This window comes from Callithrix jacchus, chromosome 17 (assembly GCF_049354715.1).
Source record: "Callithrix jacchus isolate 240 chromosome 17, calJac240_pri, whole genome shotgun sequence".
Lineage (NCBI taxonomy): Eukaryota > Metazoa > Chordata > Mammalia > Primates > Cebidae > Callithrix > Callithrix jacchus.
This window is the reverse complement of record NC_133518.1, coordinates 4,346,720-4,372,849: the sequence shown is the minus strand read 5'-3', so window position 1 is coordinate 4,372,849 and position 26,130 is coordinate 4,346,720. Positions and strand designations below refer to the sequence as shown.

Sequence of the window (26,130 nt, the reverse complement as noted above, 5' to 3'; positions counted from 1 at the left end):
TCCCGAAGTGCTGGGATTACTGGCTTGAGTCACTGTGCTGGCCCGTTCTGTTTGTTAATGTGTCCTTAGCACTAGAGGTTAAGCTTCTTGGTGGCTTGGGCCATGTCACATGTTATCTCAAATGCCTGGAACATATTAGGTGCACAATAAATGCTTGATGAATGAATAAATTAATGAATGATGGTGCCTCAAGGATACTCTGCCATTAGCTCATTGGAATAGGCTGTGTGGATTCCCCTGGGAATGGAAAATAACCAGACGGCTGCATAAAAAAAGTTCAGGGGGATGCCTGGGATGAAAATCCAGACACCTACATTTTAAAGCCTACACTTCACACACAAATACAAATGCAGACATGTACCCACAGATGAACACATGTGTACCCACAAGCACACACACTCCTTTAAGGCTGCAATCTGGGCGGTTCCTGGGGAGCCACCCTCAGGCACAGAGCCTCTCTGACTCTGACCCCACCATGTCCCAGCCCAAGTTCTCCTGCAGCTGGCAGAAGAGCAGCTGCCATTGGAGGCTCCTCAGGCTCTAGGTGGATGTGGTCCTAAAATTCGCCCAGTTCCTGCTTACTGACTGTGGCATGGAAGTGGCCCTGTACCTGCTGGAGGAGCAGGCCATCTCAGAATGGGCCGCCAGAAGCAAAAGATGGTGGAGAACAACTCCAAGATGATCATTCTGTGCTTCCACCGCTCGCACACCAACTGGCAGGTGCTCCTGGGCTGGGAGGTGCCTGTGCAGCTGCGCTGTGATCATGGGAAGCCCACGGGGGAACTGTTCACTGCAGCCATGAACACGATTCTCCCGGACTTCAAGAGGCCAGCCTGCTTTGGCATCTACGTGGTCTGCTACTTTCGCGAGGTCAGTGGTGAGGGCGACGTCCCATCCTGTTCAGTGCGGCACTGTGGTACGTGCTCATGGACAGGATCAAAAAGGTGTACTTCCACATCCAGGACCTGGAGATGTTCCAGCTAGGCCGCATGCACCACTTTGGGGAGCTGTCAGGGGACGACTCCCTGTGCAGCCCAGGCGGCAGGCAGCTCTGTGCCTTAGCACAAAACCTCCCTCCTGGGCCAGGGGGCACCTGTGCACCTCTCTGTCTCTCAGGGGAGAGTGGCAAGGCAGACATCTGTCGGGGGTCTGTGGGGAGCTCCTGGAAATGTAGCCCTGGTCAGACTGTACCGACTGCCACTGCTCCTACTCGCAGGGTGTGTGTGGGTCTTTGAGGGCCATAGTGGGTCTTCCGAAGCCACACTGGGCCTGGCAGCTCAGACTCTGCTGGAAGAGCATGAGCATCAAGCCTTCCAGCTGCTCCCTCAAATCCTCTGGAAGGAGGTTGGCAGACGCCATGGGGTTGCTGCCAAGGGATGAGTCCTCAGGGTCCACAGGGAGGAAGAGGATACTATTTCATCCAGCACCCAGGCCACCCAGCAGCAGGCCTCATCCTCCCCAGCCAGCGCCAGCCAGCCAGCAGCACTGTCAGCCAGGGGCCCGGGCTCCACTGTGGCTGCTGGGGTGCCCTCCTCTGCAGGGAACACCACAGAACTGCAGGTGAGGCTCCAGCTTCGCCACTGCTGCTCCTCCTTCCCCCCCAACCAGGAGGTCTACTGCCAGGCAGGCCTGGGACCCAGGTTCATGGACCAGGGGCACCTGCTTCATGATGCCGGTTCCTGAAGGCAGCAGTGGCTTCTCAAACAGGTCTTCATCCAGGGATGGGGCATCCTGGTCATCTGCCGGGAAGAGGTTCTCATGCTTGAACCAGTTGGGGCAGTTGGCCTGCCAGTCCCAGAACCTGTCCAGGGCAGCACGGAGTTGCCTGCTGCCTGGGCTGCACAAGTAGTTGTCCCCCAACAGCTCCCCAACACAGTGCATGCGGCCCAGCTGGAACATCTCCAGATCCTGGATGTGGAAGTACACCTCCTCGAACCTGTCCATGAGTGTGTACCATGGTGCTGCACTGAACAGGTCAGGACATCACCCTCACTGCTGGCCTCGCAGAAGTAGCAGACCACATAGGTGCTGAAGCAGTCTGGCCTCTTGAAATCCGGGAGGATCATGTTCATGGCTGTCGTGAACAGTTCCACCATGGGCTTCCCATGGTCACAGCACAGCTGCATAGGCATCCCCCGGCCCAGGAGCACCTGCCACTTGGCACACGTGCCACAGAATCACAGGATGATGATCTTGGAGTTGCTCTCCACCATCTCCTGCTTCTGGCGGCCCACCCAGGCCATGACTCCCACCTCCAAGATGGCCTGCTTTTCCAGCAGGTCCAGGGCCAATTCCGTGTCACAGTCAGTGAGCAGGAACTGGGCAAATTTTAGGACCATGACCACGTAGAGGGGGTGGTCAGCTGAGCAGATGATCCAGACCTTCCTGGGCTTCAGTGGTGGGGGCGTCAGGTCAGCATTAGGCAGGCCATATAAGGAAACAAGACCACACATGCTGACCCTACCTCAGGGCCCAGGGTAGCTCTGTGCCTGCCAGCCCCAGAGGGGCCAGGACCAGGACACAGCCTGGCTCTCTCCCTAGCTTGAGAAAGTGACTGAGGCCTGCTGGAAAAATCCAGATTTAGTATTCTACCTTTGGCTGCCTGATGAAAATCAGTCTGCTTCCTTGTGGGGAAAAGAATCTCTCACGTTCCTATTTGGTCTTTAGCCTGCACTTTAATTAATAAAAGAAAAAAAGCAGCCAGCCCTGTTGGTCTGCTTCCTCCAGGGAGGACCTCTTTTCACAAAATACGGTGCACTTGCCTTTCCTTGTCTGATTCAATAAATGGCACCCAGGCCTTGTTATTAGGGGCCCTTCTGAGTGGGGTCCTGGAAGTGGGGGGCCTAAGGTAGAGTCTCCTGAAGGGGCTTGAAAGTTAGAAGACAGGAGGCAACCCATTCACTTATCCCAGGAGACCCCTCCACTGCTTTAAACATAAGCAAACACACAAACCAGGAAATACTGACCGGTGTGTTTGGTGTCATTACTGTTTTTTTTTTTTTTTTTTTTTGCTTGCAGGCTCTGGAAAGGAAAAGAAAGATACTGGAATGGCTCTTTGGAAGAGAAACAGAAACCAGCTCACAGGGCATGTGCCTCACCCTGACAAAGGGTCAAGTGTAGGGGGCAGACCTGAGCCGGGAGGCCATGCTAGGTGTCCGCACAGCCATGAATCCTGGGTCGGCCGCTACAAGCACATGGCCAGAGCAGTCACTGGTGCCTCTGAAATGCAGCTTCTTCCTCTGTGCAGTGAGTCTGTGTTTACTCTTGTGTAATGACTATTAAATGAGTGTGTGTATGTAACGTCCTGGCATGTTGCACGTGGTCAGCTGGGGTCACAGTTGTTATTTTGTAGCACTGACACAGCTGGGATCCCTAGAACAGTGCTGGAGGGGCCACCCTGGCTCCTCACTATGGTCTTGTTCTGCCTCATGTCCCTGAAATTTGGCCACCCTAAACTAAGTCCACCTGAGGGAAAGCTCTTCCCCAGAAGCCCTTGCAGAAGGCATGCATCTTACCACACTTCTTTCCAGAAGCCTCCCCACTGGGCCACTTGTGACATTTCCTCCTGGTATTTTTGGGGTGAGGAAGGGGAACCCACATACTTAAGCAATTGTTCCCCTCAGAGATGTGATGAAAAAAACTGCTCTGTGGGAGTTAACTCCTTGGTGACAGATGGGTTAATCAAGACCCACAAACTACTGAACAAGTGAGTTAGAATTTTAATCTCAATCCTCACCCTTTCAGCTCTTCCCTAGACCCATCAGACAGCCAAATAACCAGTGAGGCTCCTCCTTGCCTTCACCCTGGGATGTGGTGCACTTTGGGAAACAGAAGCAACAGCAGAAATGAAATGAAAAGCACCCTGCACACCATTAGAGAGCTCCACAGCCTATAGAGCACCAGCCATTATCAGAACCCCCCAAAGGCCCTCTCATGCCAGCAGAGGGCTGCAGGTAGGAGAAGAGACTCGTATGTACTAATCTCCCCCAGCAAGCACCTTCCTCAGCTACTCATTTAACCTTCATCACAGCTTTGAGAGGGAAGCATTATCAGCACATTTTACAGAAAAGTGACTCCATGGTATGTTAAGTAACTGACCTGTGACTACAAGGCTAACGAGGTGGGGCTGGGGTCTACCCTGATGGCTCAGGGCAGCTGGGACCTTCTCTATCACCTGACACTGGCCCTTGCTATTCTCTCTGACCCCAGATGTACACATCTGGGGGCTGTAAGACGGGGTTGTTCAGGCTGCTCCACCTGCCTGGCTGGTAATTCCTGACACAAAAAAACTTCAACTTGGCTCCTTCCAACCTGTTGATTTTAATATTTCATTTAATAACAACAAATATAATGGTAGCTAACTGACACTGTGCGAACAGCACATGCCAGGTTCTAGGTTCTGCGCTAAGAATTCATATGCCTTATCTCACTCAGCAGCACACTGACATGGGTATCACTGTGATTTCCATTTTACAAGTGAGAACCTGAGGCTCAGAGAATAAAGCAATTTGTCCTGCTAGTGAGTGGCAGTGCTAGGGATGGCCAGAGCCCCAGCCCTTACTGGGTAGCCTCCAGGTCATACAGATGATGAGCAGGATGACAGAGCCCACCAGCAGGATGGAGATGCCCATGATGAATCAGTACACACACAGGGGCATGTAGTCTGTGGTGAGCAGAACAGTGTGAGTGCTGCCCAGGCCTGCCCTGCCAGCCCTGAGGGCCCCAGCCCCTATCCTTAGCCTCAGGCTCTGTCCTCTCTGGCTACTAACATACCATGGTCTACCACCCTGCACCCTCATGGCCACCCCCCCCCCGGGCTGACAAACCATGGTCTCACTCACCCCCGGGCTGACAAACCATGGTCTCACCATGCCCCCCTCCCAGGGGCTGACAAACTGTGGTCTCACCCCCTGCTCTGGGCTGACAAACCATGGTCTCAACCCACCCCCATGCTGACAAACCATGTTCTCAACCCAACTCCAGGCTGACAAACCATGTTCTCAACCCAACCCCAGGCTGACAAACTATGGTCTCAAACCCCTACCTTCTGGCTGACAAACCACGGTCTCACTTATGCACACATCCCCACCACCCCAGATGGCCTCCTTCAGGCTAGTCTGCCTGGGTTAGGCACGAACTTCTCACTCTCACGTGGTCCCTGGGGAATAGTCCCTGAGGGCTGCTGCCCTACAGAGATCGGAGCTTACCCCTCAATTGGTTCTACAATAAAAAGGGGGAAAGAGTATTCTTAACTCTTCCCAGTCATCACAAAACCCCCACTGACATCCCTTAATGGCCTTCATGACCTTGGCCCTGCACCAGGTACTTTAGATGCAGCCTCAACTTAATAAAGCCACCTACAAGAGACAAGGACTTGAGCTGCTGGTCTAAGGAGAGATGCCTTGTTTCCTCCTTGGGAGTCTGGGTTTCCTTCCAGCCTGGCCCCATGTCTCAGCCTTCTTGGGAGCCTCTGGCAGCAACCTCCCATGCGTTAGGGCATGCGACTTCTGAACAGTGTCCCTGGGGTGTGATCTTAGACAAGTTATTCAATATCACTGTGCCTCAGTTTCCTCATCCATGAACCTGGGGTTTAGGGTGGGGAAATCCTCTACTTCACAGTAGATGACTCACTCACAATGAGGGAGGATCAAACATGGACAGCATGTTGGAGCCGTGCGCTCAGTGCATGGCAAAGCACTAGCCTATAGGCTAAAAACCACCCCATTTTCCAGTCAAGTAAGTGGAGGGTAAGAAAGGTTAAGAATTTTGCCTGAGGATGCATTGCTAATGAAAGGCAACCAGGACTCCAACTCCTGGGAGTGACACTCTAAACCCCACTCCACAATTCAGACCTAAAGACCTCCAAGTTAAACTAAACTCTCCTCCCAAACCACCTCCCAGACTCAGATCAGGCCTCAGCCCAGGGTGGTGGCCCTCAGCCACCTGCACTCCCAGCATGGCCCTGGACACCTGCATGTCTCCTACCTGGAGTGTCTGGTGTTTCTGGACAGGAAACAGTCACAAAGTGTCTGAAGCAGTCATTAAGGCAGCTGCTGAAGAAGGGCTGGATCTGCAGGCAGAGAGGGCATGTTAAGGGCCATTGTCTCCCTCCAGCAAGGGGCGAACAGTCAGAGGACCCCTGCCAAGATGATGCTGGGAGAATCAGAAAAGAGAAAGACAGGGGCAGTGTCTCAACAGGCAAGGAATTCTCACTGCCAGCATTGGAAGGTGCCAGAGAGAGCACAAGCCCTCCCTGTACACCAGCATAAAAAACAGACTGTGCATGCTCCCCTCTTCGTCCACACCTCACTCTCCACCTGTGAACACTCCTCACTCCCATCCACATTATACTCTTCACCTGTGCACACTCCTCACTCCCCTACACCACTCTATCTGTGCAAACTCCTCTCTCTGTCCATACCACACTCTCCACCTCTGAACACTTCTCTCTCTCATCCTCCCACTCTCCATCTTTGCACACTCCTCACTCCCATCCACACCACACTCACCACCTGTGCACACTCCTCACTCCCATCCACACCACACTCTCCATGCGTGCACACTCCTCACTCCCCCACACCACCGTCTCTGCCTGTACAAACTCCCCTCTCCATCCATACCACACTGTCCACCTGTGCACACTCCACACTCCCATTCACACCACTCCACACCTGTGCACACTCCTCATTCCCATCCACACCACTCTTCACCTGTGCACACTCCTCATTCCCATCCACAACACTCTCCACCTGTGCATACTCTTCACTCCCATCCACACCACACTCTCCACCTGTGTACACTCCTCACTCCCATCCACACCACGCTCCACCTGTGCACACTCCTCACTCCTCCACACCACACTGTTCACCCATTTTGCTCTCTGCATCTGTCCACACCACACTCACTCACCTGCACTCGATGGCAACAGCACCCTCTAAGTCTGCATAGAGTGAACGTGACGTTGGATCGCTGGTGGAATTCCGGTGGTCTGTGCTGAGGAGGGAGGTAAGGATGAGTAAGACTACTTGGGTGAGAACCTGCTCTGGCTCTGCCAAGGAGGAGCTTTCCAGGGCACCTCTTAGGAACGCCAGCGGACAAATGCTTTTCAGGTTTCTGTTCCAGAAAAAACTCAATTTTTGCATGGAAGCTGGTTTGTTGTAAATTTGTAAGTACATTTATTAACTGGTAAGGCCCTCTTTGCTTTCACTGCTGGAAATTGGGGCTACAAATCTGTGTTCACTTACAACAGTTGTACAGACCCACACAGCACACTTTTCCTGCTCAGCCTCCTAGGTAGCTGGGATTACAGGTGTGTGCCAGCACACCTGGCTTACTTTTGTACTTTTAGTACAGATGGGGTTTCAGCATATTAGCGAGGCTGATGTTGAGCTCCTGACCTCAAGTGATCTACCTGCCTTGGCCTCCCAAAGTTCTGGGATTATAGGCATGAACCACCATGCCCAGCCTATTTTATTTCATTAATTTACTTTTTTTTGACTCTGTTACCTGGGCTGGAGTACAAAAGAATGATCCGAGCTCACTGAAATTTCTGCCTCCCAGGTTCTAGGAACTCTCCTGCTTCAGCCTCCTGAGTAGCTGGGATTACAGGCATGTATCACCACACCCAGCTAAGTTTTTGTATTTTTAGTAGAGATGGGGTTTCACCAACTTGGCCAGGCTGGTCTTGAACTCCTGACGTTGTGATCCACACACCTTGGCCTCCCAAAGTGCTGGGATTACAGGCATGCACCACTGTGCCCAGCCTTTTTGTTTCTAGGAGGCAGCACCTTACTCTGTCCCCCTAGTTGGGTTTAGTGGTTCCATCACTGCTCACTGCAGCTCCAACTCCAACTTCAAGCCTGCTGTGGTCTCCCAAAGTATCGGGATTACAGGTGTGAGGCACTTATTTCCTTTAGTTCCCCTTTATCTATATTTCCACATTTTTTTTAAATCATCAAATCCTTTTTGAAATAAACACAGCAAAACGAAAAGAGAACAAGGGAGCCTGTGGAGGAGAGAAGAAGGAAAATGATTGAATCATGGGCAGGATGGAGTCAACTGCCTTTCTATCAACCATCAGATCACCAGGGAAGAAAAAGGGCACCATGACCACTACGGAGTAAGCACAGCATGAGCTCCAAGCTCTGGCAACACAATTCTGTCAGACTAGCAGAGAAGAGACTTGGGGCTAGGAGGGTGGTTCTGAGCTTAGAAGGGTCAAAAATAGCAGAGTTACTGCAGGCATTTGGTACATGTGCTCAAAACAGCTATGGTTCTCTGTATGTAAAAAGCTGAGCAGCAGAATCTGGTAACAGGTAGATTCGTTCCACAGGGTGAAGCTCACGTGCAGCTGGTGGGCCTCCAGGGTCTCCACAATGAGGTCAGGGTCCCACAGGCTGCCTGCCAAGGTTACACACGCAGGCTGGGAGTGAGAAAGGGCATGGGAGTGGGAGTGTGTGCGCGTGTGTGCAGCTCTCCTGGGCAGCCCGTTACCTGCCCTCATGCACGGTGCAGTTCCTTTCATCCTGGTGTCCTTGCAGCCTGCTGACGCAGAGAAAAGGGAACTCATGAAGCCTCTGCTTTCAGAAATCTGTTCTTCCAGACTCCTGACACCAGAACAGCTATCTTTTCTCCCCTGGGAGCCTATCCACGGATGGCCCCTTCAGTGTGAGCTCTGGGGCTGGACCCACCATGGCATGGGCACTAGCCTGCTTGCCTGATCATCATCTTTCAGGGAGCCCTCCCAATTCAAGTGCATTCCTCCTGAGCTTGCTGTGGGTGACCAAGCAAACCTGGTCCCCTTTGGTTTCCTCTCTGTCCAGCACAGCTTATTGTCCCTGGCTGCCCATATTTGCCCAGGCTGAGAAGACACACGACAGGCATGAATCAGCATGGAGGGACAGGGACTGAGCCAGTCGCTTTAGGAAGGACGAAAGAACTGAGAAGAATGACTCCTTCAACAAATACTGATGGGCCCCAGCCATGCACCAGGCCCTGTTCTCAGCACTGTAGGTAAGTGGTAAACAGGACAAAGCCCTGCTCCCTGGAGACTTCAAGCCCATAGGAAAGACCAATGAAAGCAAACACACAGCATGCAGTGCCTTGCCAGGGAGTGATGAGCCACACACGGGGACACAGAGCAGGGTAAGCTGAGAGTGTGTGCACACGCATGTGTGCAGGGTGTCCCCAGGATGAAGAAGGTCAACACCATCCTTAATAAGCATTTCCGGACCACCTGCTATATGCAAAGCAGTTTGTGAGGCTCTGGAGCTGCTACAAGTGGGAAGAAGACCCAGACTTTGTTATCAAGCAGACTTTCTGACACATCTGGCTATGAACACTGAGAATTATAGGGAGGCTGAGGCAAAAGAATCGCCTGAGCTTAGGAGTTCCAGGCTGCAGTGAGCTAGGATAGCAACACTGCACTAAAGCCTGGGTGACAAAGTGAGACCGCCTCTATTAAAATAAAAAAGAGAAATGCAGGTAAGAGCTGAGCCTCTGCGGAGGATGGGGAAGTAGAAGGTGCCTGTATATCACAGGATGCCTGAGAAGAAAAGCCTAGCAGTAACCGTAGGCAGGGTGGATGGTGCGGGAAGGAGAGCACCATGCCTTGGGCGAGTGTTGCATGATGCAGGGAAAATGCAAGGTGGGAGGAGGAGAGCAAGCCATGGGGGCTGCACCAGGCTTCAGGCAGAGGCTGCAACTTCTCCACAAGGGGTCTGCGGCTTTGCTGTTATCTATTTTCTGGGCAGGATGGGTGCTTCTCTAGGTAGAGGGAGAGACTCCAGTTCTCATGAAACTTGTGGGCTCTTGGGCCAATGTCCACTGCTGTGCCAGCAGAGAATGGCTCTGCCTCAGGGAGTGGAGGCTGAAGCACACGCCAAAGATCTCCCAGTTCTGGCCTCTATTCTGTGGGTCCCAGGTGCTGGCAATGCCAGCCACTACCTTTCTGAGTGAGGGGGCTGGCATCTGTGCCACCTGCTTCTTCTTTCTCATAGAGTTCAGTGGTGAGGGAATGCCTTGGGAGGATGCTCTTACCAGGAATGAGGAAATTCTTGGACTGGTGGTTTGGGTCCTGTCAGAGATGGGCTTGGGCAGGTGGTGAATGGTCACCTCATACTCCTGGTTGGGGTCAATCATGAAGTGGCTGCAGGTAAAATGCCACTGAAGAGAAGGCAGGAAGGGAAGGTGGACGGGTTACATGTACCTCTCTCACCCATCTATGTGCAAAGAGCCTCATTCCCATCCACTCTTAAACATTCAACCAAAAATAAGAATAAAGCAACTACCACAGCAAAACCCAGTCAGGGAAATCAGTATCCTTGTCCTGTTTCCTCTGGTATTCTCTTCCTGTTAAGAAACACAGTAGCAACCTGGATCTGGCCTCGTGAGCAGACAATGAATAAGGGAAAGCAGTCCTGCCCCCCCACCAGGCTTCTCAAATTCTAGAACCATGGGTGTGAGATGGCTGAGCCAGAGGACTTGAGGCTGTGGAGATCTTGCACACAGGCAGGTAAAGACTGTCAAATGATTCTTCCTCATTAAATGGGAAAGCCAGGGATCTCTTGAGAATGTTCTGGGGTAAAAAAGTGTGGAGGACAAACTCACTTGCCCTGGGCAAGCAGACACCTTAGTTGCAGAGATATTTGAATTTGTGCTGAGTTATTTTCTGGGTGGTAGAGATTACAGGTATCAACTCCAACCCCCATTCTAGTTACCCTGGAGTAAAGGCCAGGGATTCTTCACTTCTGAGTGGATGGAGAAACCTGGTTCTCATCATCACACAGCAGCCAAGTTTGGGGTCTTAATCTAACATCAGAGAGGGGTTCTGTCTTTGCTGCTTGTGTCTATGAGAGACCTAACTTGTTTTCAAGTGGCTGTTTGCAGAGTTAAACCAGCAGTCTTCAGACTAAGGCTTGTATCATAAATACTTGAGGGGCAGTTAGGCAGCAGTTGCTGGACCGCACCTTAAGAATTTCTGGCCTGGGAAGTCTGGGGTGGGGCCACCGAACACACATATTTTTTCTTCTTTGGTTTGATATGGAGTCTCACTCTGTCACCAGGCTGAAGTTTAGTGGTGCAATCTTGGCTCACTGCAACCTCTCCTATCTGGATTCAAGCGATTCTTCTGTCTCAGCCTCCTGAGTAGCTGAGACTACAGGCACACGCCAGCATACTCAGCTAATTTTAGTATTTTTAGGAGAGGCAGGGTTTCACCATGTTGGCCAGAATTGTCTCCATCGCTTAACCTCATGATCTGCCCAACTCCGCATCCCTAAGTGCTGGGATTACAGGTTTGAGCCACCATGCCCAGCCAGAACACACAGTTCTAACAAGTTTCCAGGTGAGGTTGAGGCTGCTGATCTAGGCAGCACACTTTGGGACCCACTGTTTTAAACAAACTTACAAAATAATCAACATTTCACCACGTAGCCATGTGCAGCCACATGAGACTGAGCTGCAGAGTGCTCATTTGCCCACCTGGGGCAGCTCTTTGGTCTGGGAAGTTTTTTCCTGAGGGTAAACCCCAGCTTAATCCAAGTTACACAGAAAAGATGTCATACAAAGTTACACAAAGATGCCAGGAGGCAGGGCTGTGGAAGTTGTCTTCCAATTCACCTTTCTTTCAGAATAAACAGCTCAGTAAAGGGGAAAGAAAAGGCAGGGGTATGTCAGGAAAGCTTTTAAAATACACTCTGTCCCTTACTATTGCTCACGACAGCCACACCACTTCTCTGTTGACTTCTGCCCATCTGAAGCTGCTGTATGGAATTTGTCAGACTCTCTCAGCACCTCTGGGTCTTCACCGCTCTAAATCAGGGTATGAATTTGGGGACAAGTCTGTACTGGTGTCATCAGCGGACCATGATCCACTCAGGAGTATTCTTACCCGGTTGTGGTGATGCCTCAGTTTGGACAGAAACTTGAACCTGATGCACAAACGTTCATTGGTGTTTAGCTGTAGGACAGATAACTCTGTGCCCTCAAGATACAGGATGCTGACTGGAGGACAGAGGAGAAGAGGAGGCAAACAGATACAGCTCAGCCACGACAAGTGCTGGGTGTGTCACCACCTGCCTGCTATGGTTGTTCACTCTTGAAAAAAAATCTTCCTGTCTAACCCAGCTCCCCATTTCCTGTCCCTTTCAGCTCGCTCTCTGCGTACTTAATTGCAGACAGTTATTTACCAGTTGGGTAAGGAAAAATGACACTTTACACACACCTAGAAGAAAAGGCTTTGTAAATTTGTGGTGAGGGCTATGAGAGCCTGGCATGGGTGTCAAACACAGCCGTGCCATCATCCTCACCAGGCTGTGGCAGTCAGCAGGAACACTGAGGTTGGGGACTTCCAGAGGGAACTCCCCCAGGCACTGGTCACAAACATGGGGCTGGTGCTCATTTGCCCCAGTTGCCCCAATTCTGTAACATTAACTCTCTATTCCTGAATAGGCTTCCAGGATGTTTTAAAAGTGTCCCCTAAAGTAAAAGAACAAACAGGCTGGCAAACGTGTTGCCATTTTCGACCTCATTTTTGTTATTGCAGTCACAAAATTAACCACTTGCTTTTTTTCCCCAGGGTGCTAAAAATGTTAGGCTGAAGACATTTTTTCATGAGGACTGGGGTGATGGGAAGGCATCACTGCAGGTTAATATCCAAAACACTGGACAAGCATTAACGCTTGAAATGATGGATTCTTACAATACTAAGTTTGAGCCCTCCTGTCTGAGCATAGGACTGGGAGCCCAATACTAAGCCTGACTGGGAGAGCCAACAGGTGGGTCTGTGGACTCACTCAGAGGCAGGGAGACTCCCCAAGGGTCCTGCTGGCAGGCCCACTCGCCGTCTGTCTGCAGCATCAATTCAATGTGAGCCATGAGGAACAGGTCTCCTTGCTGGGTGCAGGCAAAGCAGAGCTCAATCTGCAGCTCTTTTGGGGAGGAGGAGGTCAGGCTTTGAGGGTGGATCCAGCTGTCATCCAGGCAGGTACCTGGCAGCCAGGGAAGAGCAGCACTCAGAGACTTAGAGTGAAGATGTATGCCCCAGCAGCGGGTACAGACAGCTAAATAGCAAACAGCTCAGGGGACTGTGACCCTTTGCTACATCCTCAGCTTCATTGCCCTGTTCTCTCTGTTCTAATGTGTACTGGGGTCACTACAAACCTCTCAAGTCTAAAGGGTATTTTAGGAGAGAAGACAAAGTACACAACTTGATTTTGAGATGAAACTGTGATTGGGCATGAGGGCACAGGCGGGATGGGGTTGTAGTAAGAGCTGTTTTATTTTTATATGTCAGAGGTCTCTAATTGGCTCAGACACTTGAATATGTGCCTCCTCTTTGAATTAAAGTGAAACAAAATCTACACCACAGCTGTCTCTCACTTTACAGTGACAAGCTGTGGCAAATCAAATTACATTATAGATCCAGTAGGGCAGCACCCCAGGGAATACTTTCACAATCCCATGACCGTTTTGTTTCTCCCTTCCTGACTTTTGCATAATGAATGCTTTTGATAGAAAGTGCAGATGCACGTATCCATGATTTTCCAGGATCCCTCCTGCTGATGGCTGTAGCTCACAACCTGAACCTGGAGTGACATGGCAGGGCTTCTTCCAGAAGTTGTCACCAGGCCGTCACTTGATTAACAAGGCAATGAGAAGAACAGAAAAAGATGACTTACTATTCTTGACCATGCAGTTTAGTCCCTGTGAAAAGAAGAGGGTGGTTATTACAGCTTGGAAAGGGCTTAAATTCACGTGCTGGGGCCAGATGCCCTCCCCTGGCTAGAAATGCTGTGACACAGCCCGCCCTTCTCACTTTTGGGGAATAGAATGAGGAGTGAGTCCAGTGGATGGCAAAGGGAACTAGCATTTTATGAGGAACTGCTATGAACTGGGACCTTGACAACTTTAAAAGACACTGAGAGAGTTTTCTTGGGATATGCTGAGAATAGGGCCCCTGTATATCCTGTGGTTTCCAACCTTCCTGGATGACACTGCTGCAAGAGGTATGAAAAGGACAAGGGGCAGTATTTACAGTTTCTGTGACAGATCTGTTGGGGAACATTCACTAAGTTTCCACAAAGTCTCTAGGAAACGTGTGCAAGGCCTTGTTCTGGGTGATTGTGATGAGGTATTATCCTCAGCCCATTTTGTAGATGAGGAAGCTGAGGCACTCATATCACATTACGTTGCCTCCCTCCTGGGCAATATGTGTTAACTTTCTAACCCTAAAAAGATCCTGATTGCCAAATTTAGAAGCCCCAGTGACAAATGCTACCAGAGAAATGTAACCATTAGGCCTATGTGTTGCTGGCTGACCTACTTTGCAACACACACACACACACACACTCAGATACACATACACAGACACACAACTGGAACCGGGGGTTGAGTCCCCTCCACAAGCCTCAATTTCTTCAACTATAAAATCAGAATAATCATAATACCAACTCTGTAGCATTGTTGAGCAGTATGTGACAGAGACAGAAATGCACACCTTGGGAGTGGGGGTGGGCTGGGGATCAGGGTGTGCCTGTGGGAGTCTCTCACTTCTCTGTCCGAGTAGGCCTGCATGATAAACCTTTGAAACAATGGGAACACAGTCATGGACTACACAATGAAATGAGTACTACCAGACAGGCAGCTCCCTAGAAGCACCAAAGAATCACTATGCCTAGAACCATCTCGCTTCCTGTGAAACAAGGCAAACTGTGCCCCGTGTCTGGCACAAAAGGGCTGCTCTGTGACTAATGGCCTCCTCCTACAGAGTCTGGCATAGAGTAAGAGCTTAATAAATGGAAGCTACTCTTAGGGCCAGCAGAGGCCCCCACTCATTCAGTCCTGGCAGCGCAGCCATGACAGGCCCCATAAGGTGCTCAGGCTCAGGTGTCTCCAGTTCTCTAACTGGCAAAACAGACCAAATGCATCCCAGGGAGGAAAGTCAGATGCTGAGGCAGACCAGAAATCTCAAGGACAACACTGACTGGTGTGAGTAGGGTGCCGGAGCTGGTACCCTCCTCTCTCTTGAGAGGGAGCAGAGAAAAGCCCGTACCACCAGGATTCATTCACAGGGTGGATGCAAGATGACATCCACACATGCCCAGGATTGGCTCTTAACGAGCTACTGCACCTGGATCCTCCCTCTCTGGGACCCCAGTTTATAAGTGCTCCCAACCCTGTTCAGCTCCTGTGATTAATTCTCCCCAGAGGTCCCAGGATAGCACTACGGTTCCACCAGGCACTCCTCACATGTTCCCAGCAAAATGCATCTGACTACCTAGGCCTGCACTAATAAATGCCACTCTTTCCTGAATGACGAGGAGATTAACTCCCCTTAAGCCTCTCGTTTCTCCTCTCTCTTACAATTCCTAGAATGTGGAGGATAAGAAAGAAGTTCTTTCATTTTGAGATGGGGAGCTTTTCCAGAGAAGGCAAACAGATACACCATTTAGAGTAACTTTCTACCAGCCACTAAGAATTACTTCAAAAACACTGCAGGGGCTGGGTGCAGTGGCTTACTCCTGTAATCCCAGCACTATGGGAGGCCAAGGTGGGCAGATCACGAGGTCAAGAGATCGACCATCCTGGCCAACATGGTGAAGCCCCGTGTCTACTAAAAATACAAAAATTAGCTGGGCATGGTGGCATGCACCTGTGGTTCCAGCTACCTGGGAGGCTGAGGCAGGAGAATCGCTTGAACCCAGGAGGCAGATGTTGCAGTGAGCCAAAGTTGCACCACTGCACTCCAGCCTGGAAACTGGGAGAGACTTTGTATCAAAACAAAACAAAACAAAACAAAACAAAACAAAACAAAACAAAACAAACAAACAGAAACTTCAAAAACCTTCACGATGCACCCATGATGAAAAGCTCTTGGCTTCATAAAGACCAAGAGGATAGTGAAAGGGTTTGAGAACACAGTCAGCTGATTCCCAGTGCCACAGGTGGTTGCCCTCCTCTCATTCCTGAGATAGAGGGAAATAGATTGGCATGCCCCATGGAATAGTGGTTTTGGTCTTTGTTTCTGATAGTTGTGGTAGCATGTAAGTCTTTTTCTTAGATTATTATTATGTTTATAGTGTTTATTCAAAACAGCCCTGAACCTTATCATAGATCTCGTCTCTCCAGCATGGATTAACAAACTAGGTTTATTAATGTACCATGAGGTCATTCTTTTGATATTCTGGTAGATTACATTTGCTGATATTTTATTTAGAATTGCACGAATTTATATTCATAAATGAGATTGGGCCATAGTTTTTCTTTCTGTGTAAGATTTATCAAGTTTTAGAATTAAGTTTGTGCAAGCTTTAAAAAAATGGATAGCTTTCCCTCTTTTTCTGGGGTTCTGAATGTTCAAGAGAGAATGGCTAAATAAGGTGAGATCTAGTTTAAATCTAAACGTCTATCAAACTAGAAATGGTTGAATAGATGATTGCAAATATGGAATGTTATGCAAATATTAAAAAGAATGAGAATTAGTTTCATAGACCCATCTTTCTGTTGGCCTGCAGATGGCCAGAATGTGTTGATGAGTGAGGAAAAGAAATTGCACACAACTTTTTATAGTATGAATCCATTTTTTTTCTTTGTTTTGAGACGGAGTCTTGCTGTGTCACCAGGCACCAGGCTAGAGTGCAGTGGCATGACCTCTGTTCACTGCAACATCTGCCTCCCAGGTTCAAGTAATTCTCCTGCCTCAGCCTCCCAAGTAGCTGAAACCACAGGCATGCACCACCATGCCAAGCTAATTTTTGTATTTTAGTAGAGACGGGGTTTCACCATGTTGGCCAAGATGGTCTCGATTTTTTGACCTTGTCATCCGCCCACCTTGGCCTCCCAAAGTGCTGGGATTACAGGTGTGAGCCACTGCGCCCAGTGAGTATGATTCCATTTACTATGGAAAGAAGGTATGAAAAAGACCTCCCTGAATATATATATATATATATGAGTGTGACTGAATGAGAAGAGAAACGTGAACAGGTGTGTATCAGGTGTTAACACAGTTTGCTCGGGGCAAAGGGAACAGAAGCAAAGGGGATGGCATGAGAGATGACAAAGAAGAAGCTTTAAGTAAAACTGAAAAATATGCATGTAAGTGAAATACAGAATTAAGATTCTATTAGAGCTAATAGCGCATTGACCATGTACACAAATTTTCTCCAACTCTCCAAACAATATAACAATTCTGAAAATATTTTTTTTTGGTAAATTCTCAAGGATCAAAGAGTCAAACTCAGTGGAGAAGAGATATGAACAAATTTTTAAAAGCCATTTTCAACTTGGGCCCAGCAGCACAGTTCCTGTAAAGAAGGGTGTTGTGGCTGAGCACGGTGGCTCACGCTTGTAATCTCAGTACTTTGAGAGGCTGATGGGGTGCAGATCATGAGGTCAGGAGATCGAAACCATCCTGGCTTACATAGTGAAACTCAGTCTCTACTAAAAATACAGAAAATTATTAGCCAGGGATAGTGGCATGAATCTGTAGTCCCAGCTGCCTGGGAGGCTGAGGAAGGAGAATCACTTGAACCCCGAAAGTGAAGGTTGCAGTGAGCCGAGATTGCACCACTGCACTCCAGCCTGGGTGACAGAGTGAGACTCCATCTCAAAAAAAAATGTGTTGATCTGGTGCAGTGGCTCATGCCTGTAATCTCAGCACTTTGGGAGGCTGAGGTGGGTGAATCATCTGAGGTCAGGAGTTTGAGACCAGCCTGACTAACATGGTGAAACCCCGTCTTTATTAAAAAATTATTAAAAATGAAAAAAAACAAATCAAAACAGTTAAAAAATGGTCCTAGAAAAAAGGGAAATAGCAATGCTGTTAACATGATTAAAACACGTAGTCCTTCTTCATGAGAACCCCCTAGTTGGTTGCTGTCCAAGTGGTGCCTCCTCATCACCGCCACTGCCATGCTCAGAGGTCTGTTTCTTGGGGACGTGGCTCCCAACTTTGAGGCCAATAACACCGTTGGCTGATCCGTTTCTAGGAACTTTCTCGGACACTCATGGGACATTCTCTTTCCCACCCTTGGGACTTTATCCCAGTGTGCAGCACAGAGCTTGGCAGAGCTGAAAAGCTGGCACCAGAATTTGCCAAGGGGAATGTCAAGCTGATTCCCCTTTCAATAGACAGTGTTGAGGAAGGCCTTGCCTGGAGCAAGGTCACCAATTCTTCCAATGGTGAAGAGCCCAGAGAAGTCACCTTTTCCCATCATTGATGATAAGAATCAGGACCTTGCCATCCTGTTGGGCATGCTGGATCCAGCAGAGAAGGATGAAAAGGGCATGCCTGTGACAACTTGTGTGGTGGTGTTTGTTTTCAGTCCTGATAAGAAGCTGAAATTCTCTATTCTCTACCCAGCTACCACTGGCAGGAACTTTGATGACATTCTCAGGGTATTCATCTCTCTCCAGCTGACAGCAGAAAATAGCATTGCCACCCCAGTTTACCGGAAGGATGGGGATAGTGTGATGGTCCTTCCAACCATCCCTGAAGAGAAAGCCAAAAGACTTCTCACAAAAGGAGTCTTCACCAAAGAGCTCCCATCTAGCAAGAAATACCTCCACTACACTCTCCAGTCCTAAGTCTCTCAGAAAAGTTGGTGGTGAGAGCCAGAGGATGTCAGTTGCCAATCATGTTTGCCTGCAGCAGTTCCATAAAAAAATTTCTGGTGTCATCACAGCCAAGGTTTTTAGGTTGCTATACTACTTGTTATTAAATGAAAATGTCACTAAAAGTTTCTTGGAATTCTTTACTCTCCACTTTCACCAGCACTCAATTCTGTTCATAAACCAGCACTCTTTACTCATTCTCTTTGAAATATGTTCTGTATTTAAAACTCAACTCTTGTTGGACCTCCACACGGCTTGTGACCAATGAGGTCATTTTGGTTGATGATTGAAAATGTTTTCTTAACTCCATCAGAAAATGACTATCAATTTTTTTAAACTGTCCTATCACATCCTCCTTTCTGTTACCCATTTTGAAGAGCTGCAGAAGTCGAGGTTCAACTTCTATGTAAATATTGAAGTATGAAACCCAGGAACTTAGATTAACCCAGATGCTCTTTAATATTATGTGTTTTGATCACAGCTGGGAAAAAAGCTTTTTAATTCTGTACGTTTCTAGTAGATAACTGAAATGAATAGCAGGGGAAGAGACCTTTACATATTTTGCTATAAAAAATTATGAAAAGTTTCTATCAAAATGGAGAGACTGCAGAAAAGGCTTCCCTTGGCTTGCAAGGAGGTGTAGCAGGTGTGAGCAATACTAGTGCCATGTGCCTTTCACACAGGGTTTGCATGCATCAGTCTGCTTTCTGATTATGTGTACATGAAAGTGTACACCATGTGAAGAGAAGAGAGAATGACTGAAAATGTTATATTAGAGAACCCTTCCTGCAGTGGGTTGCTATTTTCTGGATTCTACTTTTTAGCAACAAATAAAATCCTTTGTTAAAACTATAAAACAAACAAACAAAAAACCCCGAACAAGTAAAAGGATTATAGCCCCAAAGATATACGACACTGCATCTATAACATGGGGCAGGACACCGTGGACAAACAAGCAGGCAGAGAATGAATACTGAACCTTGAAACTCAATAGATGAAGTTCTATTGAATAAAAATTCAATAGAAGGATTTGTCTATGAAAGGAAGGACATTTCTCTGAAAGTAGAGCAAAGAGAAAAAGGAGAAAATGTATGACTATTAGAAACTCAATTTGGGAAACAAAATATGATTGACTAGATTTATAGGAGACTGATGAAAAAATAGAAGGAATAAATTGTTTTTTAAAAAAGGAAATAAAGAAAGAAAGTATTCTGGAAATGAAGGACACATATTCCCTGAGATTGTAGAGAAACTCTTCTGCCCTCACAACACCACAACAATCAACACAGAAGACTTCTGTGACTACATGTTGTGGGGGTGGTTTCTTCCCACCACCAAGCTAGCAATCAATTCTGCAGCAGGCAACAGCTGGGTGTTCTCCAATTTAATTCTGACACTATTTAGAGATAGCATCAGATCCCACAGGTTCAGTGCTCAGTCCCCAAGACTGCCCACCCTCTAGACACCAGTCATAAGTCCAGGCCTATAGAACGTCTAAGACCAAATGGTTTCAATTTGAGGTTCTCATGCTTCTCTCTTTCAGTTCAATTAACTTGCTAGAGCTGCTCAGAGAACTCAGGGAAACACAATTACCAGTTTATTTTAAGGATATCACAAATAATACTGAAGAAAAAATGCAGAGGGTGAGGTACAGAGGAAGGAGTACACAGCTTCCAGGCCTTTCTCAGGTGCACCCAGGTGTGTCTTCCTTCCCAGGTGCTTCCTCCTCCAGGAACCTCCACATGTTCCACTACCTGGAAGCTCTCTGAACCAGGTTCTTTTGAGTTTTTAATGGAGGCTGCACATGAGCATAACTGATTAAATCACTGGCTGTTGATGATCAACTTAATCTTCAGTCCCCTCTCCCCTTCCCAGATGTGAGGGGGAGAGGAGTGGGGCTGAACATCCCAGCCCTCTAATCCTACCTTGGTCTTTTCTGTGACCAGCCCCCATCCTGAAGCTGCCTAGAGGCTGCCAGCCATCAATGAATCATTAGTATATAAAACATACCATTTTGGAGGTTCTAAGGATTTTAGGAGTTTCTATGCCAGAAAAAGGGGTTGAAAATCAAATACATATTTCACAGTATCACATTGCTGAATTAAAAAGGGTACTAAATGGTCTGCACAAAAACAGTAACGAAGACCCCAAATTCTGAAACTCTTGTAATATCAGCAATAAAAAGAAGATACAAACCCTGTGTGAAAGGCACATGTCACTAGTATTGCTCACACCTGCTACACCTCCTTGGAAGCCAAGAGAAGCCTTTTCTGCAGTCTCCCCATCTGATAGAAACTTTTCACAATTTTTTTAATAGCAAAATATTTAAAAGTCTCTTGCTCTCCTCTTTACTTCAGTTGTCTACTAAAAGGTACAGAATTAAAAATGAGCAAGGAGAGCAGACCAAGGCCCAAAATTTTAAAACTGTTATAACACCAGGAATAAAAAGAAGTTCCTAAAAGTTTCCAGAGAGAAAAAAAATAAGTGTCATATAAACAGATAAGAAATGTAATAACATTGATTTACTTAGCATATGTACCATTTGCTAGAATGCAACACTTTCAAAATTCTGAGGGAAAATTATCTTTAACACGGACTTTTCATATGCAGCCAAATTATCAAAAAAAGTTATGAGGGTAGAATAAAGATATTTGACACGAAAAGACTTAACATGTATATTCCTGATATATATGTAGATGTACATATGTATGTCAATCAGGAACATACATGATGTGTGTGTGTGTATGTGTGTGTCTATATCAATTTTCATACATATTCTTAGGAAATTACAGGAGGATGTGCTGCAGCAAAATGAGGGAGTAAACCCTGAGGAAGAAGACACAGCATCCAGAACCTGAGAGATTTGACCATGACAGGATATCTGTTCTTGTCTAGACACAGGTCTAGACAGCACAAACCTGGTTGGGGCTGGAGAACAGAGGGCTCTAGGAGGAAGTTCTCTGGGGAAAGGGGGGATGAAATTGTTGGAATATCTGACGCTTTGGCAGGGGAAATGATACAACAAGTGCGATAGAAAACAACTAAGACTAACTATGGGCCAGGCGCGGTGGCTCACGCCTGTAATCCCAGCACTTTGGGAGGCCGAGGCAGGTGGATCACGAGGTCAAGAGATAGAGACCTTCCTGGTCAACATGGTGAAACCCCGTCTCTACTAAAAACACAAAAAAAATTTAGCTGGGCATGGTGGCACGTGCCTGTAATCCCAGCTACTCAGGAGGCTGAGGCAGAAGAATTGCCTGAACCCAGGAGGTGGAGGTTGCAGTGAGCCGAGATCATGCCATTGAACTCCAGCCTGGGTAACAAAAGCAAAACTCTGTCTCAAAAAAAAGACAAACTACATGAAAAATTATACAAGTAGGCCAGGTGTGGTGGCTCATGTCTGTAATCCAAGCACTTTGGAGGTCAGGTGGGCAGATCACCTGGGAGTTCAAGACCAGCCTGACTAACATGGTAAAACCCCATCTTAAAAAAAAAGAAAAAATATACAAGTGAAAAATTAAAACAATTATTATCTCTAGGGCAGGAGGGGAGGGGTTTGTATCAGAAAAAAATACGTAAAATACATTGCTGACCTGGTGCGGTTGCTCATGCCTTTAATTCTAGCATTTTGGGAGGCCAAGATGGGTGGATCACGAGGTCAGGAGTTCGAGAACAGTCTGGTCAACATAGTGAAACCCCGTCTCTACCTAAAATACAAAAAATTAGTCAGGGGTGGTGGTGGGCACTTGTAATCCCACTCAGGAGACTGAGGCAGGAGAACTACATGAACTCAGGAGGCAGAGGTTGCAGTGAGTCAAGATCGTGTCACTACAATCCAGCCTGGGCGACAGAGAGAGTCTGTATCAAAAAAAATAGAGCCAGGGTGTGGTTCACCATGTTCTCTTTCCCCTCTTCCAAGAGCAGAGAGAGCATGGAGTGAAGTGCACAAGGAGCAGTCTTGGATGACTCAGGTGGGATGCATAACATGGCAGAGAAATCCACCCTGTGCTGCTGAAAGACACTGCAGTGTGGGGTCAGTGTCACCTAACTGACAGCGTGACCTGACTGATCCCTGTGTGTGACTGGAGGTAGAGGTTTCAGTGAGCTGAGATCATGCCATTACACTCCACCTGGGCAACAGTTAGAGACCCTGTCTCAAAAAAAAGTACACTTACTTGCCTCAGCAGTGAAGATACTTACTTGTTATAATAATATAAATGCTGCCTATCATTTAACTAATATCATGATTTAACTATAATAAAAGAGAGAAGTTGTGGCAGAAATATAATGTAATTTTCATCTATTGGAAGTCAATACATAATATCTGAAATTAACAAATCATGAATTAACAATATCACAGAATGTTTAGAAATATGGAAGTAAATGTCAGAAAAAGTAAAGGAATCATATTTGGGGAGCAGGTTTGGGGTGGCGCAGGCATCTGCTGCTTTTTGTTTTAAACATCTCAGTACAATTTTTAAAGGAGTTAAAGGAGAATCACAATACATAACTTGATAAAAATTAATTTGAAAATAGAAGTTTGCCAAACAAATGAAAGGATTGAAAAGTAAGACAAATGAATGAAAACGTTAATTTGTTTAGGGGAAGAAAGAGTAGACATTTTTTCCCTTATAATTTAGTTTCAATATAAAAATGTATAACATTTGAAATAAAGCAAAAAAAGTGTTTGGGGTCTTCCTTGGCTATTACTAAGACATACCTTGGCTAACAAATTCCTTTCCAACAGTCATCCCTAATTTCAAATCCTCCATTTTTTTTTTTTGAGACAGGGTCTCACTCTGTTGTGCAGTGGCATGCTTAGGGCTCAGTGCAGTGTTCATCTCTTGGCTCAAGAGATTCTCTCACCTCATCCTCCCCAGTAGCTGGGACTAGAGGCATGCGCCACCACACCTTGCTGTTTTGTATTTTTTGTAGAGACAGGGTTTTGCTGTGTTGCCCAGTCTAGTCTTGAACTCCTGGGCCTAACTGATTCGCCTCCCTCAGCCTCCCAAAGTGCTAGGATTACAGGCATGGTGCCACTGCCCATTCTTTTAAAACAGCAGGATCAGAACATTATCTGTGAGCTACCTGCCTTTGAATGGCATTACATGAGGCATCCTGCAGAAAGCAGAGGGGGATTGTCATGACAATGAAGGTGACAACAGTTGATGTTTATTGAGCTCCTCTTTTGTGCAGGCATCATGGTAAGCACTTTGTACACATATCTCATTTGATCTTGACAACAATCCTATGAGCCAAGCACCCTCATCCCAACCGTACTGCTGAAAAAACTAAGATTCAGGGAGGTTGGGGAAGTGGCCCAAGGTCTCTCAGAGCTGGCACTTGCACGATGAAGTTTTGCTCCAGAATATAAGATCTTAATCACTGCGGTCTTGTCTCTTTAAATAAAAAAAGACAAGTGTGCAGTGGTTCATGCCTGTAATTCCAGCACTTTGGGAAGCCGAGGTGGGCAGAGCAGGAGTTCAAGACCAGCCTGGCCAACATGGTGAAACCCTGTTTCTCCAAAAATAAAAAATAAAAAAATTGGCCTGGAATAGTGGCTCATGCTTGTAATGCCAGCACTTTGGAAAACTGAGGTAGGTGGATCATTTGAGGTCAGTAATTCGCAATCAGCCTGGCCAACATGATGAAACCCTGTCTCTACTAAAAATACAAAAATTAGCTGGGCATGGTGGTGCATGTCTGTAATCCCAGCTACTTGGGAAGCTGAGACAGGAGAATTCCTTGAGCCTGGGAAGTGGAGGTTGCAGTGAGCTAAGGTCATGCCACTGCAATCCAATGTGGGCAAAGGAGTGAGACCCTGTCTCAAAAAAAAATGAATAAAATAAATAAATTGGCTGGGCATCTTGGCTCACACCTGTAATTTCAGCACTTTGGGAGGCTGAGGCAGGCATATCACCTGAGGTCAGGAGTTCCAGATCAGCCCAGTAAACATTGTGAAAACCCATCTCTACTAAAAATAACAAAAATCAGCTCAGTGTCATGGTGCACACCTGTAGTCCCAGCTCCTTGGGAGGCTAAGGTAGGAGAATCACTCGAACCGGGGAGGTTGCCTTGAGCTGAGATCACACCACTGCTCTCCAGCCTCAGCAACAGTGACTCTCCATCTCAAAACAAAACAAAACAAAACATAAATTAGCTGGGTGTGGTGGTGGGTACCTGTAGTCCCAGTGACTCTGGTGGCTGAGGCACAAGAATTGCTGGAACTTGGAAGGTGGTGGTTGCAGTGAGCCAAGATCATGCCATGGCACTCCAGCCTGGGCAACAGAATGAAGCTCTTTCTCAATCAATCAATAAGAGACACCTCCAATAGGTCACTATTCTTTACCCAGAAGGTGAAGGTTAAGAGGAAGAAATGAAAGATTCAAGTCAGTGCACTCAGTGAACACTACTGAGTGCCTGAGAGAGAAAATGGTCTTTAAACTTATAAGCACAGCCTGCTCTCATTGTCAGCTTGGCACTCACTATCTGTGAGGCATTGGGCCAATGACCCAGCCTCTCAAAAGCAGGTTCATCCTGCCAACCTTGTGAGCTGTTGTGAGCATGGGATGAGGAGATACTGGTGAACCACTGGCACAGTGCCTGGCACAAAGAACACAACTTTGTGGACTTTGGAAGATTGGCATGATGAAAGTGGCTTCTGGCAAGCAGAAGATAAAGGGGGTTAACTGAGCACTTTTTCTACAACCACAAGTCAAAACCGCGAACACTCAGGAAAAAAGACTAATGAAACACACATCCTGTCTGTAAACTTATGTGTTAACATTCACCCTGGCCAACTCTTATGTTGCTGCTGTCTTTCTTATGGGTGTTCCTCCAGGCTGGCAGTCATGGGAAACCTACATACAGCCTAGCTAGGGTGCAAGGCTAGCCACAAGGAAATACATAGGGAAATGCAATTATTGATGGTTTCTCTTGTATTGATTTCTGTGGGGAAATAAGCCTTCTGGGTTTTGAGATGCTAATCCCAGGCAGCTGGCACCAGTGCTAAGGTGGGTCTGAGACTGCCACTACTTTCCAAGAATAACTGACCATTTTTTCCTTCATTTATACATTCTTTTGTTCAATCAACACATATTTATCGAGCCCCTGCATCCTGTACTTCACCACTGAGTTAGGTACAGAACAGGTGGGTAGAAGCCTCCTCCCTGTCTGAGGATAGTCATGGAGGGATAAGTCTAAATGGGCTTTGGACAGACACTTATGTTATGGAAAGTGACATGGGCATACTTTGAGAAGCCTCATCCAGTCCTGCCTTGGGGAAATAAGGGAACTCAGGCCCAAGCAGCCTCAAAACTCAAGACTGCAGAAGACAGTAAGTGCAATGATGCATGCAAATCCAGGTCCACCACGGACCACCTCTGTGACCTTCCCTCCCATCATTATATGGCTTTTCATCCAGTAAAACACCAGTGAGGGAGAAAAATTGGAGAAGTGCTTTTCCTTGCCTTGCCTGGCCTGGTCTGCAATTGATTTGCCTTGCCTTGCCTTGCCTTG

At 47.4% G+C, this 26,130-nt stretch overlaps 2 pseudogenes; one reads left to right on the top strand and one right to left on the bottom strand.

Moving 5' to 3' along the window:
* Positions 1–441: 441 nt before the first annotated feature.
* Positions 442–13,698, bottom strand: LOC128930957 (interleukin-17 receptor A-like; annotated as a pseudogene).
* A 4,212-nt stretch (positions 13,699–17,910) lies between these two features.
* LOC128930950 (peroxiredoxin-6 pseudogene) lies at positions 17,911–18,585 on the top strand (annotated as a pseudogene).
* The last annotated feature ends 7,545 nt before the right edge of the window (positions 18,586–26,130 follow it).